Source organism: Narcine bancroftii, chromosome 1 (assembly GCF_036971445.1).
Source record: "Narcine bancroftii isolate sNarBan1 chromosome 1, sNarBan1.hap1, whole genome shotgun sequence".
NCBI classification, from domain to species: domain Eukaryota; kingdom Metazoa; phylum Chordata; class Chondrichthyes; order Torpediniformes; family Narcinidae; genus Narcine; species Narcine bancroftii.
Genome location: NC_091469.1, coordinates 105426029 through 105443895, shown reverse-complemented (window position 1 = coordinate 105443895; position 17867 = coordinate 105426029). Strand labels below are relative to the sequence as shown.

At 41.2% G+C, this 17867-nt stretch overlaps 1 protein-coding gene across 9 annotated transcripts in view; it reads right to left on the bottom strand.

Annotated features, from left to right (window-relative positions):
* Positions 1 to 17396, bottom strand: part of LOC138762150 (tenascin-like) — a 189820-nt gene extending 172424 nt beyond the window's left edge. For 4 of the 9 annotated variants that reach the window (XM_069935624.1, XM_069935656.1, XM_069935646.1 and 1 more), the window contains exon 1: positions 17077 to 17396. The gene's annotated coding sequence lies outside the window, so the exon portion shown is untranslated. The remainder of the gene's footprint in view (positions 1 to 17076) is intronic. The other 5 variants (XM_069935667.1, XM_069935676.1, XM_069935685.1 and 2 more) reach the window with 4 other exon arrangements.
* Between the last annotated feature and the right edge of the window lie 471 nt (positions 17397 to 17867).

The following is a 17867-nucleotide window of genomic DNA, read 5'->3' as shown; positions in this document are numbered from 1 at the left end:
GAAGAGAATGTGCTGTACATTTATTTGAAATTGAATTGAGTTTGCTTCTGTGTTTTAATTACTAGAAGGGCTTTAAGAAACTTTTTAAAATGTTTCATAACATTTCACTCTTTAAGTTGTTTGATTAATTTTTAATTATTGTTGGCTATTGATGGATGTCAGGACCACCCAATGTCCATTAACCATCCCCAGGAGTTAGCTGGGTTTTGGTTGTTTCCAGTTAGTTTATCAGGAGGGTGGAGAATCTTCATTCTGGTTCACTCTTTGCACATGGTCCTGCTGTCAGGGAGGATCTTGGCACTTTACATCAGAAGGCATTAACCTGCTGGTAAATATTGCTGGATTTGGAAATGGTAAATCTACGTATGAGCAGTGATCCTGGACTCTTCACCAATGGCAGTACTTTCTACCTCAACAATGGATCTTTTGTCTATTCATCTCATCTGGAGTCCTCTCATAACATCTGCCTCTATTAGATAATTATATGAAACAGAGAAAATTGAAGGGTTATGCAGTGGAGAAATTCTAGGCAGTTGTTAGAGTGGGCTATTTTGTTGGCACAACACTTTAGGCCGAAGGGCCTTTATTGTGCTGAAGATTTCTATGTTCTACATTCTTTGTTCTGCCTATGTATGGTTCCACATTATAACCATTCCCTGGATGAAGTGGGTTTTCCTAAAAAACCCAACACTATTACAGCACCTGGGTTCAAATCTCGCTCTGACTGTACAGAGTTTGTATGTTCTCCCCTTATGATGCTCCGGTTTCCTCTAACATTCCAAAGATGCACAGGGTTTGTAGATTAATTGGTGTATTTGGGGAGCATGGGCTCGTGGACTGTAAGGGTCTATTACCATGCTGCATGTCTAAATTTAAAAAATATTAAAATTAAATTCTCTAATGCACGCAGTCAATTATATTTAGTGTCTTCTGTGTGAATACGCTGTCATCCCTCAACCCATTCCAGAGAATTCTTTCATATTGAAAATAAAATTTTAAATTTTAACATTTTTAAATTTAAATTTTATTTGCATCTATTTTAACCTGTACTGCCAAATTATACCCAAGTTAACCTAGAATCCCATACGTTTTGGAGGGTGTGAGGGAACCAGAACCCCTGGGGCAAATCCAAGCAGACACAGAGAGAATGTATAAACTCCGTACTGACAGCATCAGATTCGAACTCAAGTTGCTGCCGCTTGCAACAGCATCGCACTAACTGCTTTGCTAACCGTACCGCTACAAATCTTTGCCCCTTATTCACACTTTTATTATGAATGGTGAAACTGTCCATAGTGTGGTCGAACCGGAATCTGGGAGAGTTCAGTTTAAGGTCCCTGTTTTATAGTGATGTCCCAACAATCACTCATGGCCAAATGAGATGATGGCTTGGTGCCCAGTCTGGAAGGATCTGTGCCTCTGATGGGCGGAGGTGGACAGTAGAAGATTCTGTCCTGTCTCACCTCCCCAACACTCATTGCTTTTGTCCTTATATCTGGAATAAATGACCTCACCTTCTCATCACGATTCATTTCTTTACACTTCTCCACGTTGAGGTTCATTTTTAATTTGCTGCCCATTACACTTTGTCACTGTCTGGTTTTCTGTTAACTGTTTCTCCAAATTTGGCATCAGAAACAAATGCTGGAGAAACTCAGCAGGTCAAACAGTGTACTTTATATAGCAAAGATCAAGATACATCACTGAGTTTGAGGCCTTCATCAAGGTAGGAGCAAAATGTAGACAGGTGCCTAAATAAGGGGGTAAGAAGGGCAGGGGGAGGACAGGTCCACAGGCAGGATGCAATGGGTGGATAATGGAGAGAGAGCACAAGAGAAAACGGGGAGGTGGAGACAGCTCTGTGAATGAAGAGCTGGAGGAAAGGACACAGATGGATAGGAAAGAGAGGGAGGAAGGGGAGATTTTTTTTATGTTTTGCATTTTGCTTCTTTGGAAGCAGCACCCAAGGATTGGCTGGCAGTTAGGTCTTATGGCTCAGCTGTTTCATTGGTTCAGTCCACTAAACCATCAGGGAACTACCTTAAAGGTGACTTTTTTCTGTGGCAAAACAAAGGTGTTTTGGCCCACAACCACGTTGTTTGGTTGGACAATGCAGGTGTAAGATATAAACAGTTGCCACATGGATTTTAGACATTTAGTGGGAATACAGTCAAATTTCCTTTCATTAGAACAATGTTTTATCACTATGAAAGCAGCAGTGATTTCAATTGAATCTTAATTATAGAGATTCAATACCATTGCAGGCCCTTATAGCCCATGTGCACGCACCACCCAAATACACCCATGGTATCAATTAACCCACAAACACCATATATCTTTGCAACAGTGGAGGAAACTGGAGCACCCGGAGGAAACCCACACAGACACACAGAGAATATACAAATTCCTTACGCACAGTGCTGGATTTGAACCAAGGTCACTAGCAATGTAATAGCGTTGCACTAACTGCTATGCCCACTGTGCTGTCCTTGAGAATCAGCATTCACACAGGTCCTTCGGCCCAAATTGCCCATGCTGACCAAAATGTCCCACCCACAGTAATTCCACCTGCCTGCATTGATCCATATACCTTTAAACCCATCCTATCCACATATCCATCCAAATATTTCTTAAATGTTGCAATTGTACCTGCCTCAACCATCTCCTCCAGCAAACTATTCCAGATATCCACTACTCTCTGGGTAAAACAAGTTCCCCCTCAACTACGTGTTAAATCTCTTCCCCACCTCACTTTAAAGCTATGACCTCTGGTTACAGATTCCCCCACTCTGGGCAAAAGATTCTGCATTCACCCAATCTATTCCTCTTGTCATTTTGTACTCCTCTATGTGATCACCCTCATCTACCTGTGATCCAAGGAATAAAGTCCCAGCCTGCTCAACCTCTCCCTATAGCTCAGACCCATGAGTTCTGGCAACATCCTTGCAAATCTTCTCTGCATCTTCTCCAGCTTGACAGTATCTTCGGTCTTTAGAGGAGTGTTCAATGGGTTTGAAAAGATTGAAATAAATGTTGATGACTGATGGAACTACTTTGAGTTCTTCTTACCAGCTCTCACATCAGTCAGTTTTGGTCTTCTCATTGGTGGTATTGTCATCTGCTCTTCTGCATCAGTCATGCCAATGAGCTGTGGGAGCTCAAGGTCACTCAACAGACCCCTGTTGAAATCTGCCATTGCTGGGGTCCAGAGCAGTGCACAAAAGTGATGGAGAAACTCAACAGGCCACGGAGCACCCAAAGGAAGTAAAAGGCAGTTGACTTTTCAATCCTGAGTCCTGAGTACCTAAAATCACCAGATGTCTGACTAAAATGGTGGGGGAAAGGGGCAGGGTGGGGAGCACAGGATGACAGGTTGACAGGTAAGAGGTGGATTCAGGTGGGAGGGTAGAAGAGAAAGTTGGTGAGAAGTGATAGGGGAGAGGGCTAAGAAGAGTAGCTCTCAGATAGGAGAAGGAAGAGAAGAGGGTGGAGAGCTGAAGAAAGGGAGACAGAGAAGTGGGGAAAAAGAGAGGGGGCGAATGGAAATTGGAAAAGTCAATATTGATGCTGTCCAGTTGGAAACTACTGAGACAGAATATAGAGAGTTTCTCCAATTTGTAGATGGCCTCAACTTGGCAGAACATGAAGCCATGGACAGTTCATTTCCTGTTCCTGTCACCTGGGCCTCTGTTAACTGGTCAGTATAATTATCATCCTGCTTTGCTCTTCTAATTGCCTATGTGATACCTTGGAAAATTAACAAATCCTTTTGAAGGGTTTTGAAAATAGTCCAGGATTTGTTATTATTTTAGAATCAGTTAATCTCCACTCTCCTTCATATCATGAAATAAAAACTAAACTAAGACTTTAACTTTTCATTTGTCTTGCAATTGATTGAATGATTCTGTCTTCGTTTGTGTTGGAAATGACATAGATCTACAAGCATGTCTTTGGAGGGATTGCCCCCAGCTACACAAGGAGAGAGCCCATTCATCATTAGACCATTATCTATTCCCGAAATTCACTGGGTCAAGGGTGATTGTGAGTATTGGCATTTTGCTGCATTAGACAACAGCTTTCATATGCAGACATACACCCAAAATTGATTGCTTTCCAAGGCAGAAATTCCAAAAAGGTTTTGATTCAAGTCTAAACTAGTCACTAAATCTCCAAAGCAAAAACAGTACAATCTGCACCCAATTTGCTCCACCACAAGGAAAGGATGTTACTGGTTTGTTGAAAATATCAAGGGCTGAGAGGAAAGTTACTTCCTTTTATCTGAGAGGTTGAACATGTGTTTCAATATCTTAAGCATCACTGGCTCTTTTTACTCTGCTCTCATTCACACTATCTTAAGGGAACACAGGGTTCTGGGGAAAATGTGCATTCATCTCTCTCCCTAGAAACAACAAATCAGTAAATATTTTAGGTATTGGGAACAAGGAGGATATTTTAAAATTCCTCTGGCACAATCCAAATCTGTAAAGTCTTCCATTGTTTCTTTTTCCCATTTTAGGTTCATTTCTGTGGAATCTAACTTGTATGAGAGAAAATTTAACTGGTGTTTTTAGCACAAGAAACACTTTTTTTTTCCAAACTTCATTTAAAGATTAAAAAAAACATAACATACAATCCAATAATCAAAAATTGATTTTACAAGATAAATCCCAAACCCACCCTCCCACCTCTTCAGCCAGCTCCCTTAAGGGGAGCCAAAAATATAAATGATATATAGAAAAAATTTATAAATGTTGAAAACAATTCAAAGTATATCTAAATGCATATATTTTAAATACGGAGACCATTTGCTAACAAAAAGGGAATAATTATCATGTAAATTATAGGTAATTTTTTCCATAACAATACAAGCTTTCAATTCATTATGCCAACATAATATATTAATCTCTGTATTGTCTTTCCAAGTACTCGCAACACATTTGCGCGCTACTCATAACACCAAATGCACAAAAGCAATTTGAATTTTATCCAAACCTAATCCCCTCAACGAAATCAAATTACCCAATTAAAAATCGTTGGATCTAATGGTAATGTAAGGTTGTACAATTTTTCAAAAACTACTTTAATTCCTTGCCAAAATGGTTGAACTATAACACAAGTCCAAACAGTATGTAATTACTAAACACATATTTTTTCAGTTTCTCCGGAGTCAAATATAATTGATGTAAAAAAATATAATTAACCATTCCATATCTTACATTTGTCAATTTGATTACATTGTCCTGGCACATATCTGCCCAATCACTTTCAGAAAAAAATAAACATTAAATCACTCTCCCATTTAAGTTTAGATTTTTCCCAATCCGGTTTATCCATATTATCTTGTAACAAATTATACATAAATGAAATATAACCCTTCTTTGGTACAGAGGAAATCAAAGACTCAAATCTCGACAAAGTGGGTAAATTAATCTCTCTAACGTAATTATCCTTTACCAAGGCTCTAAGTTGGTAATACACAAACAAAGAATTTACAGATATATCAAACCTTTCTCTCAATTGACTAAAAGAAAGAAATTGTCCCTCTTCAAAACAATCCTGTAGGGCCGAACTGGCCTGTTCTGTGCTGTAAATGGTTATATGGTTATATGGTTATATGGTCTTTATACCCTTAAAATCCCAACTCTTTAAATAATTATTAAACATTGAAAAAGGAATAAGCTGATTGTTATACAATGGAGTTAAAATTGATAATTTATCTTTTTATCCCCAAACCCTATTTTTTAAAATCCAGATCTTTAACAAATGTTTCAATACTGGCATATTATATTCCTGTAGCAAATTCAAATTCCAACTAAATATAAATTCATTTACCTTAACCTCAGAAATACATGGCATTTCCACCTTAGCCCAGCTAGAAGGATAATCAAAATCCATCATCCTGCTAATAAACTTCAACTGGACCGCTTCTTAATAATTTTGAAAATGTGGTAACTGAAGTCCACCTAACACATATTTCCATGCAAGTTTATACAATGCCACTCGAGCTAATTTACCTTTCTATAAAAACTCCCGCACTACCTTATTTAAATCCTGAAAAAAAACCATTTGAAATTAAACATGGTATTGACTGAAATAAATTTTGAATTTGAGGGAAAATATTCATTTTAATACAATTGACTCTTCTAATCAAAGTTAATGGAAGATCTTTCTACTTTATCAAATCTTCTTTAATCCATTTTAATATAGGTACATCATTTAACTGATATAATGACTGATAATTAAAATCTACAAACACATCAAAATATTTAATTTTATTTGTCGACCTTAATTTTGTAATAATTTTAAATTCTGAATAATCTCCTATTCCAACTGGTAAAATTTCACTTTTATTCCAATTAACTTTATATCCTGACAATTCTCCAAATTTTGACAAACACTCTTATAACTGCTTCAACGACCATTCCGGTTCCGTCAAATATATCAAATAAATTAATCTTATATTCTTCATTCATAGCCTTCATCCCTCTAATTTCATGATTTTGCCTAATAGTCTGAGCTAATGGTTCAATAGCCTATGCAAATAAGGCAAGTGATAATGGGCAGCCCTGCCGAGTTGAACAAAAAAAGAAATGGTAAAGAAATCTGACCATTTGTCACCACCCTAGCAATTGGGTTCGCATATACAGCTTTAACCCAACCAATAAAAAAAGGGCCAAATTTAAACTTTTCTAACACCTTAAATAAAATATCCCATTCAACCCTATCAAAATATTTTTCTGCATCTAGTGCAACCACCATAGGATAGTTAGGCTGCTTTCACTATGCATTGACAAAATTAATTAATCAAATAATATTATCAGATGCATTGCTATTCTTCATAAAACTTGTATGATCAGTATGTATCAACAGATAAGTATGTAGCAAATCTATTAGCTAGTACTTTGGCTATAAATTTATAATCTACATTTAATAAAGAAATAGGTCTATATGAAGACACTTTGAATGGAGCTCTATCTTTTTTTGGAATAACAGTTATTAAAGCACTTGACCAAGATTCTGAGAACTTCTGTTCTTCACTAACTTGTTTTAACACATCCCAAATACACTAGATGAATCATAATTTAAAAATTTATAAAATTCCACAGGAAATCCATCATCCCCTAGGGACTTTCCATTTGGCATTTCATGTATAGCTTCCTTAATTTCAAAATCGGTAAACTGACACTTCAATTCCTGGATATCTTTCTCATCTAATACCAGTAACCTCAATTTAGATAAATATGATTCAATAGAACCATTATCCTGCTTCCCCTCAGAAGTATATAGTTTTTGATAAAATGAATAAAACTGGTCATTAATTTCCTGAGGCTTATAGGTAATTATTTAATTATTTTTAATGGCATTAATAGTCCAAGATGCCTGTTCAGCATTCAATTGCCAAGCAAGTACCTTATGAGCTCTTTCTCCCAACTCATAATAACGTTGTTTAGTTTGATTAATTAAACGCTCAAACTGATAAGTTTGTAAAGTATTATAGCATAATTTCAATTTCGCTAATGCAGCTTTTTTTGTCTTTGGTCACATCCTTCTTAAAGTCTTTCTTTAACTCAGCAATCTGATTTTCCAACTTTAAACTTTCTGCCATATGTTGTTTCTTAACTTTCATAGAATAACTAACAACCTGTCCCCTCAAATAATCTTTTAACCTGTCCCATACTACAAAATGACTATCCACAGAATTAATATACTCAGTCAAAAATAAAAAGATATGCTCTTTAACAAAAGTAACAAACTCTGTTTTATTTCAATAACACTGCAGTAAACCTCCATCTATATGACAAATGTACCACTTTTGAACTTTCACAAGAAATAAATAATAATGAATGGTCAGATAGAACTCTACTTTTATATTCAACTTGCAGTACTCTACCCTGTAGGTGTACTGATACCAAAAAAAATCAATCCTAGAAAATTAATCATGTCGTGATGAATAAAAAGAAAAATCTTTCTCTGTAGGATTAACCTTTCTCCAAATATCTACCAGATTTAAATCTTTAATCAACACTTTGATCTACATTGCCGTCTTTGATTTCCTTATATTCTTCAGGTTTCTATCCAAAAAAGGTTCCAAAATACAATTAAAATCTCCCCCAACTAAAATATTTTAATTAGCTTGAGTTAACAATAAAAAAGCTTCTGAAATAAACTGCTCATCATCTACATTAGGTGCATAAAGATTAAGCAAAGTCCAAGATTCAGCAAAAATGTTACAATTCACCCATAACACTCTACCAACATTTCCCTCTGAAGATTCCAAGTCAAATGATAAATTTTTATGAATCAAAATCGCCACCCCTCTTGCCTTAGAATTAAAAGAAGAAAAAAAACACATGTCCAATCCAATCTCTTTTCAATTTCAAATGTTCCTTTATGGTCAAATGTGTTTCCTGTAAAAAGGCAATATCAATTTTGATTTTTAAAATATAAGCCAATACCCTCTTTTGCTTAATTGGATTATTTTATCCCTGAACATTAAAAGTTGCAAAATTCAAAGTAGACATTTTTACTAACTACTAATATACCGGCACCACCTACGGCTCCTAGAACGCTTCCACCAGTGTTGTCTCCGCTCCATCCTCAACATCCATTGGAGCGCTTTCATCCCTAACGTCGAAGTACTCGAGATGGCAGAGGTCGACAGCATTGAGTCCACGCTGCTGAAGATCCAACTGCGCTGGATGGGTCACGTCTCCAGAATGGAGGACCATCGCCTTCCCAAGATCGTGTTATATGGCGAGCTCTCCACTGGCCACCGTGACAGAGGTGCACCAAAGAAAAGGTACAAGGACTGCCTAAAGAAATCTCTTGGTGCCTGCCACATTGACCACCGCCAGTGGGCTGATAACGCCTCAAACCGTGCATCTAGGCGCCTCACAGTTTGGCGGGCAGCAACCTCCTTTGAAGAAGACCGCAGAGCCCACCTCACTGACAAAAGGCAAAGGAGGAAAAACCCAACACCCAACCCCAACCAACCAATTTTCCCCTGCAACCGCTGCAACCGTGTCTGCCTGTCCCGCATCGGACTTGTCAGCCACAAACGAGCCTGCAGCTGACGTGGACTTTTTACCCCCTCCATAAATCTTCGTCCGCGAAGCCAAGCCAAAGAAGAAGAAAGAAGAAGAATATATTTACACACTATAAAATAACACTCCCCTTTATAATTCTTCAAAAACACCAAAAAGAACACAAAACCCACCCCTCAATAAAGAAAAAAAATTAAAAATTAAAAAAAACCCCAAAAAATAAAAACCATCCAAAAGGTAGTAACACTCTAAAAATCTGGGTGCGGTAAACCCACTAGTGGTAGATGACAGTCAAAGCCTTCAGTGTCATCCACCCCCCCGACCAGATACATATTCATTATGTAATTAAGAACAATCAAATATAGTAAATATATACAACCCAATGATTCCAAGCCCAATGATTGTTCTGGATCTACAATGTCAAGAAGACTTTATGTCAGCTCTTCTTTTTTTTCATTCTTTCCATTTTTACCATTCTTTCCAAACCCATTCCCATTCCCATTTCCATTTACCCTCTCTTAGGAGATGATGGTGAAGACCGTTCATTTCTTTTCAGTCTAGGAATGAATTAGCAAAAACCAAGGCATCGTGATCATTCTCAAAAAATTGAGATTGAAAGTTTCCATAAAAAACCTTCAAAATTGCAGGATTACGAAAAGCAAACTTATAGCCCTTTCGCCATAAGATATCTTTAGCCAAATTAAATTCCCGTCGTCTTTTAATAACCTCCTGACTCACATCAACATTAAAAAAACACTCTACTGTTTTGAATCATCAATGGGGTTGACTCTGCCGCTCTTTCTGTACCGGCATTCGTAAAATCATCTCTCTATCTTGATATTTCAAACAACAAATCAAGACCGCCCTTGGTGTTTGTCCAGGAAGTGTTTTTTTTTCCTCAATGCTCTATGGGCCCGATCCAGTTCCAAACCTTCAGGAAAATCTCTTTACCCAATACCTCTGGGATCCAAAGTTTAAAAAATTTTATTGGGTCAGAACCTTCAAAGTCCTCTGGAAGACCAACTATTTTCACATTATTTCTCTGACTTTGATTTTCCAAAGAATCAATCTTCTTCAATAAATCCCTTCTTTGCATCCCTCAATCTACAAAAGAACCTTCCACTTTTTCCATTTTTTCTTTATTGCGTTCAACTTGATTTTGACATTCAGAAAAAGCTGTTTCAATTTTTTTAAATTATCTTGTACAATATCAACAGATTTTCTACATCTATTAATATCACTCTTAACTACAGTCATTTCTTGTTTCATAGTTGACATTTCATCACACAAAGTATTTATTTTTATTTTCACATCCATAAATCCTTGGGTTATTTGAGTTGACATTTGTTTTGACATATTATCCATTTGAAAAGCAATTCCTTCCAAAACAGTGAACACTGAATCCAATCCAGATTCCATAGCCACTCTTTGAGGTCTACCTTCTATAAGTACAGGTTCCTTCTCCTGGGCAAATTCCAATAAGGTAAGTTCCTCTTCACCTTCAGTCACCATAGGTCTTCTGACTGTGCGGTTGTGGGTCTTGATACCCGACGCCGGCACCCCGGCCTCGACGGAGCGCCGGCGCTTGGGCTCCCCCACAGCCCACACTTTTTCTAAAAGGTCCCAGACCCAGGATCCTCCATGCATGCCCGGCAGAACCGCCGGACGTGCAGGGGTGTCCTCCGATGCTACACTGTGCATCCTCAACCACCCAACAATGTCGCGGGCTCACAGGCCCCTTTGTCGGTTGGTCCGCCCACGCGCACGGCTTCACGGGCATGCGGGTCAGCTACGACTGAACTCACCGAACCTGAGTGCAGGATTGGCACTGAAGTCAAACTTGAACCAGCAGGAATCCTCTGGGGTTTGGAGACTCCCACCAACAACTCCATGGATTCAACTGTGCAGATCGTCTATACTTTTATATGGTAATTTTTTCTGAATTTGAGTTTTAGATTTCTTCACATTAGTAGCCTTGATGAATCACTGTTTTTTCAAAAACTATAAATATTATTTTTAATCACTTTTATACTTTTAAAAGTCAGGTATTTAATAATCCAGCTGGGGAAAGGTGGAACACACGTCTTTCTTCTACGCCATCTTGCCACGCCCTCCCCAACAATAAACACTGTTTGATGGAACTATTTTCTTCCTTCCCAATTGGAGAAAACAAAGGCGAGCAATAAATAAAATTATATAAAATAGCTGGTTATTTCGACATCAGGGTTTGGGACATGGAAGCTTTAGGGAGGATGCAGAGGAGATTTACCAGGATGTTGCCTAGATTGGCAAATGAGTCATATGAGGCAGGATTAACAGAGTTAGGGCTTTTCTCTGGAGCAAAGAAGGATGAGAGATGACTTAACAGAGGTCTACAAGATTATGTGAGGCACAGATAGGATGGATAGCCAGTACCTTTTTTCCCCAGGCTGACAGGAGCAAATACCGGAGGAGATCTGTATAATAGGAGGGGAAGAAAATTTAGGGGAGATGTTAGGGTTAAAACTTTTTAGACAAAGAACAGTGGGTTCCTGGAATGCAGAGGTACATAGGGAACATTTAAAAGACTCCTAGACAGGCACATGGATGCAAGAAAAATAGAGCATTATGGGAGTGAGGTAGGGAGTGTTTAGATTGCTGAGTAGGTTTCTATAGGACGGCAAAATATCATGGGCCAAAGTACCTGTACTTAGCTGTGATGTTCTATGTTTTATTATACCATCCTGATTCTTCATTCCTGTGGAATCTTCACTTTGCAGATGATAAATGAGAACTGAAGGATCCAATGTGATGAATCAATGTTCAGTCATGCCAAAGTACAAATGCACATCACATTGATTCGAGAGACTTGTCAATGTGGAGTGGTCCCGGAGGAAGGCTTTTGGCCCACGTCCAAGAAGAGTGGAATTGCCACAGATTGTGGTTTCCTTCTCTGTCGATAGCTTCCACTTAAATTGCCCACAATGGGGAGAGCTGGTGGAGTGGCAGCTCGGAATTTCAATTTTACCAGCAGGAATTCAGTAACACAGAAAAGCCAGTGGAAAAAGCAACAGTAAGTAATAGTAACAGGTAACAGCAAGAGCAGAGGGATGGAAAAAGGTCAAGAATCATCTGTTAGATGATAAGAATTCATCGTAGCTTTAAAACAAATACTGATTTTCCCACTATTAGTGATAGATGATTCATCACTCATGTTTTCTGCTCCAATGAGGAAGCTCTATTTTATTGATTAGGATTAATGTTGAGAAAGGCTGTTGCATCCAAAGCCTTTCATGTCAAACTAGTCGTGCCAATAAACACTCTGTCCAAAGTTGCTGGCCTTCTGTAAAATTGGATTTGAGACCCATTTGAATTACATAGGACCACAATAAATGAGAGGCTACAGATTAGACTGAAAACCATGGAAAAGAAAAATTGGAGTTAAACAGGGAACTCTGCAGCTGCTGTGGTTTTAGTCCAATATTTAAAAGTCCTGAAGTCTATTGAAATCAAAGGGATATAACCAATCTTTTGAGCCTGAGCCCTTAGTTGAGAAAGGAGAAGACAAGAGAAGACCTTTAGGGTAGGCATCCCTCATAAATTCATGAAGGCTCAGGCGTAGGATATTGATTATATCCCTTTGCTCCCAATGGACATTACTTGACCTGCTGAGTTTTTCTCTTGCACTTTTGTATATTAATAAGATAGGATTCCTATCTGATGGCAAAAGCTCATGACAAAGTAAAATCCATGCATTACCTTTTCCCCTTTTTTAGTGGAGGACAATACACTTACAGACCAATGGAAAGAAAGGCATTCTGGCCATCTTGAAACAGGAGGTAGCACAGTTAGCAGAGAGCTTTAATAGCGCCAGTGATCTGGATCGGGGTTCAAATCCTGCACTGTCTGAAAAGAGTTTGTACATTCTGTCCATGTCTATGTGGGTTTAACCTGGGGGTTGTGTTTTCCTCCCACCCTTCACACATGCCAGGGTTGTAGGTTAATTGGGTGTAACTGGGTGGCAGGGCCTCATGGGCTGAAAGGGCTCATTACTGTACTGTCTAAATTTTGTTTTGAATTAAAAATTAAAAAGGAGATTAAAGGCATGCATCGGATCATGAATTAAATCAAGCTCCCATTTAAACCTGCCAAATAAGATTGACTCAGAGTTCTGGCCTGAACTCATACTTTCCTACAACTGTGGAACAACGAGTCTCTCTGTCCTTGGTGCTAAAGCTCACTTGTATGCATGAATGCAGCCTTTTCTTTTGTAATGCTTTAATTAAAATGGCTCCTTTTCATTGTTGCAATTATGTCCTTTAATTTTTATTTTCCCTGCAATTATTGTTAAAGAAGAGATTTGCAATAAAAGTTTGTATCCCCCCCCCCCCCCACCTCAATCAGTTATTGTTAGCAGATTATTCTTTTCCTGTATTCTGCTTTAAATTAAACACATTCTAAAATTGTGTCTTTTGACCCACTAAACTGATTTGGGACCACACTGCTGAGTCTAGGTCTAGGAATACCTTACCAAAAGCCCTCTGGGAGTGTCTTCAACAGAAGGACTCCTTTGTTTCACAAAGCTACCTTAACACCGGCTTCTCAAAGATAGTCAGACACTGTCAGTAAGTGCTACCCTTGGCTTGAAACAGCACAGTTAACGTGGTGGTTGGTGCAACACTATCAATGCGCTGGCGATCCGGGTTCGAATCCACATTCTCCCCGTGTCTGCAAGGGTTCATCCCACCCTCCAAATGTTTATTAGTGTTTTGGGCAATACAGGCTTGTCGGCCAGAAGGCCCTGTTACCACATTATATTTATAAATTTTAAAAAATACAAAATTATAAAAATGTGAACCTAAGTTCCAGACCATGCCAGCTTCTCACTCCTTCCTACAGGGATCATGTCCCCAGATTCAGGCTTCCAGCGATGACCCTTACATGCTGATAATGGGTGGAGTATAAAGAATGAAGATTCACACCCCTCTCTCCTACCAGACCATGTCTGCAACCAATAATATGAATATAAATGTGATTAGGATACATAGCAGGTTAGGTGGCATCTATGCAGAGAGAACACATTGCCCTCCAAGCAGAAGCTACTGAGTATTGGTCATCTGGCCAACCTTCGTCTCCATCCTGAGCTGGATGGATACTCCCTCCTGCTTCTCTCTGCAACTTAAGCAAAATAACTCTTATTCTCTTCCTTCCTTCCAGGTCTGATGAAGAGGGAAGTGGTGGGGGTCGGTAGGGGGTGTGGTCAATGGCCTATCCTGGACACACATCTCCTCACTTGTCAGGAAGGGGCAACTGTCCTGGCCGGATGTATCACAGTGTGGTAGCGGTGGCTGCGGAGAAATGGATTGGAGGTCAATCCACAGGACCATAAGAGTGGCAGTGAGGATCACTAGAGTCTCCCCCACCACCCCCACCCTCCCCCCCATAGAGTGATCTACTGGATTGTTGTCTGAAGCTGGCGCATAAAATCATCGAGGACCCCTTCCACCCTGCTCCCATCAAGAGATACAGCACCACCAGGCTGAGGAACAGCTTCTTCCCACAGGCAGTGAGAATGCTGAAGGACAGAATGAACTGCTCATACAAGCCCTCTGAGACTGTACGATTCATTAAACAATATGTCTTTATTGTTATACATGTACAAGTACTGCATGTGGATATCTCATTTGTATGTGTGTTGGGTCTGTGGTTTTGCACCGAGGACGAGAATTGCGTCGGGTTGCACCTGGACATTCGGATGATAATAAACTTGATCTCGTTTCTCCGCCTGACCTGCTGAGGGCTCGCAGCATTTTCTACATTATATTTCAGATTTCCAGCATCGGCAGCTTTTTGTGAAGCAGAAACTCTGCTGCTCACTGGGGCTCGAATGCGTTCACTTTCCAGGGGAACTCTCAGATGTGCAGGAAGATCGCTACTCCCGTTTGGCAACCCCACCCCTCGTGCCTGGATGCCGATGTGTGCAAAGCGCTGCAGTCATGTCGCTGTCAAATTAGAAACCCATTCAACCCAGAGACGACTTCCTTTTCGCTTCGGTGCAATGAGATCTGTGGGCGACAGCCGGGGCAAGTCAGCTTACCCAGTCCGAGTGGGGATGCCTCCCCGGGACGTTCAGGGAACCGACGTTTGGTTTTATGATCAACTCCTTTGGCCAAAGAGGCCACACCGATAGAGCACAAACTACCCCCTCAATGGAGGTGGACGAAGGGAATTGTCAATGCATTGGGGGCGTGAAGTAGTCTCTCGTTCTCTCCCTGAAAGGGCTCGCTTCTTACATTTGCAACCCCCTTGTTTTAAAGGGACGATCCCAGATCCCGGCGGCTCCTGAGATGAGCAGCAGAGGCGACCACGGGCCGAGATGATCACGGCGAGTCTCCATGGGCGGCCCGACCCGCTGATGATCCCAGCCCTCACCCCCGACTCCAGCACCTCCAGTTCTCACAACATTAGATCCAAGGCTTATAAATAAAGGGTTCAATCAAATCCGCCCAGTTAGATATACTCTTGCCCAGTGGGAGGCAGAGAAAGAGGTCGCGTTCCCGTCTCTTTGACCATTGTGCTTGCTTGGCCCCCTTCGACCGTGAGCAATGCCTCTCTCCTCGTCTCCCTGCCTCCCCTCTCGCTGTTGTGCAGCGGCCGGGTGGGCTGCTGCCTGCCGCCGGGACCGGCTCCGACACGTCCCCCACGGCCGTCCCCGCTAACTCGTGGCGAGGAACTCATTGATCTGCAACGGGGAGGGAATCGGTAGGGATGAAGGAGCACAGGCAGGAAGGCACGCAAAGTAACCCCAAACTACTGGATGGAGAGCAAAGGTCTGCCGTCCGTTCGCTCTCGCTGGGTTCGGACAGCTCAGGCGGTTCCAGGACACAGGAGAAGGCGTGGGGGTGGGGGGGGGGGGGGTACAGGCGAATCCCCTGCTCCTAATGTATACCTCCTGTTAGATGACATGCACGTGTGTGTGTGAGAGAGAGAAAGTTTGTGTGTGTGAGACAGTGTGAAAGTCTGTGCACATTGTGTGTGTTGTATGTAAACGTGTGTGAGACATAGAATGTGTGAGAGAGAGAGAGTTTGAAAGGGAGGGTGTGTGTGACTGTCTGTTTGTCTGCTCGACTGTCCCTGGGAGTGTGCGCTACGTGCCACTGGATCGGAGCCGGGGTTAGCCCGGCGTGGGACTTGATACCGACATCGGAAGGGAGACCCGGGGTGCGACCCTCTGGCGAGAGGGGAGGTCGGCGAATGACCATGTGAAGATTCGGGCTTCAATCAAAGCAGCAGTAAAGGTCTTGATGAAGAACACGCCAGGTTGATGTCCGCTTGAAGAGCAGTGACTACCGGCGCTGGAACTGCTTCCACAGTTATGGTTTCAAAGCAGGATCGCCTCACCGGGACTCTGCTGTGCAGTGCACCCGTCTGCCAATCGCACACTGAACTCAGCAAGAAGCAGAAACTAATCACTTACGCAGGTCGAAATGCCTGGTAGCAGAAACTGTTTTAGGACAGTAGCTTTTTAATTTTTTAAAAGGAAGTCTATTTTAGCCACAAAGTCTACTGAGCTGAGAAATCCACGCAGATGCCTTGTACAAACGTTCCCCGTTTTGCGTGAGTGGAACGATCCCTTCCGATAAATTCTGCCCTGTCCTCTTCCTCCCTTCTCCCCCTCTCTCTCACACCCTGTTTCCCTCTCATCTTCTCTCTACCTTTCTCCCTCTCTCCCCCCTCCCCCTCTATCTCTCTTTACCTCCTCTCTCTCTCTCTCTTTCTCACACACATATATCCCCCTCTCTCCCCCCACATTGGCCATGGCAGGGGATAATATTTGCAATATGTGTGTGGGGTTGGTGGGGGTGGGGTGTATTAAAGAGAAAATATCCTCTGAAATACCTATACTGTCAGCATTAAACAAGGTATCTCACCAGAAGCTGCAGGCACTTCTAGCAAGGCTCTATACTGGTTAAAACAAAGAATCTGAGATCTCAGCTAAATATGCTGGAGAGATGTTAAAGTTCAGAGCAGTTCTATAAAAATACTTTCTTACCTTAGGTTGTGCCGACTGCAAACCATTCAGTTCTACTGTGAACTGACTTAAGGATTCAATTAATTTGCCCCTGAAAAACTTGTCCTTCTAGCTCTGCTGCTTCTTGCATTGGCAGAGATGAAATAACCTGCATGAAGTACTGTGTAGGTGCTCGGCAACGGAACTGCAACCCCCACCTTTTTTTATATAGAACTGCAGAGTGTGGATTGTCAGGCAGGCAAGCAATCTCTCCGTTTATATAGCATCTCTGCAAGCAATGAACTTTGGCATCTTCTGTGTAATAAGATGCCTTCAGGCTGACTGCATAGAAGTGATGAATTAAAGCTGCAGCCACACAGTGGTGCTAGCTTTTTGGGAAGAGTGCTTTAACATTCCATTTATGGTGAACCTTGAAAGCTCTAACGGCTACATCCCTCCCCTCTTCCACTCCCACCACACCACCCCCCCCCCCCCCAACCCCCAGCCGTATCACCAACCCACCAGTGACTCAGCTCATAGGAAGAATCATCACCCAATGTAAAAGTTTCAAGACCAATCGGTTAAGAGGTGGTCTGTTGCCTGATCACAAAAGCAAGTCTAAACTCAAGAGAGGTTTTAACTCCAGCTGCCTGCAGCAACACATGGCAAACTTCAGGTTTCTTTTGTGAAGGCTGCCGGTACTTCTGGCTGGTTATATAGTCAGCAAGAGGTTGCTCATGTTGGAGTTGGGGAAGATGTAGGGGCACTGGACATGGGTGACCACCACCTGCCTCCAAAGGAACTCTGCAGTGATTGTTCAGTGGGCTAACACC